The sequence below is a fragment of the Austrofundulus limnaeus genome, unplaced genomic scaffold, assembly GCF_001266775.1.
Source record: "Austrofundulus limnaeus strain Quisiro unplaced genomic scaffold, Austrofundulus_limnaeus-1.0 Scaffold2069, whole genome shotgun sequence".
NCBI lineage: Eukaryota > Metazoa > Chordata > Actinopteri > Cyprinodontiformes > Rivulidae > Austrofundulus > Austrofundulus limnaeus.
Genome location: NW_013954471.1, coordinates 1 through 954, shown reverse-complemented (window position 1 = coordinate 954; position 954 = coordinate 1).

The window sequence follows — 954 nt, the reverse complement described above, 5'->3', positions numbered from 1 at the left end:
GGACATGTTTGGACAGAAGTCCACTGTCTGACAAGACATGTTTGGACACATGTCCACTGTCTGAGAGGACATGTTTGGACACAAGTCCACTGTCTAACAGGACATGTTTAGACACAAGTCCACTGTCTCACAGGACATGTTTAGACACAAGTCCACTGTCTGACAGGACAAACATGGACACAGTCTCATTTAGATTATTGTACTGCACTGTATACCTGCCTAACTAAAACCTCTGTTGACCGGTTACAGTCTGTGCAGAATGCGGCTGCCTGTCTCCTGACTAGATCTTCTGTTTTGTCATGTGACTCCTGTTAATGCATTTTCATTGGCTTCCAGTTCATCGAGTGAAATTCAAGATTTTGGTTTTGACTTGGTGAGCTCTGCATGGTCAGACACCACACTACATTTCTGAAATTTTACATTTTCACACTCCTGTCAGGGTTCTGAGGTCTTMTGATGAAGACATGCTGATTGTTCCTCAGACAAAATTAAAGACTAAAGGAGACAGAGTTTTTTGTCTGTGGCTCCAAGGCTTTGGAACTCTTTTCCTCTGAATTTAAGATCAGCAGACTCTGCAGACACCTTTAAAGCTCAGTTAAAAAATTACCTTTTTGAACCTGTATTTGTTTAAATTTGCTCTGTTTATTATTATTTTTTTATTTGTGTTTGTTGAAGCACTTTGTGATCCCTATATTGAAATGTGCTATATAAACAAAGTTTTCCTTACTTACTATTACTACTTTTATTTCTGATTATGTCATTTTCTGTCCTCCGTACTTCACAGTTTAACATAATAAAAAATAAAACATTGTACTAATCTACAGCTGGAGCTGCACATTTGAGACATAAACCATTTAGTTTGTTATTAAGTAAATTACATTTGCTGTCTTTGTAATTTTAATTCAGACATCAAACAAATAAAGACAAAAAGATTTTAGAAGACACATTTATTCA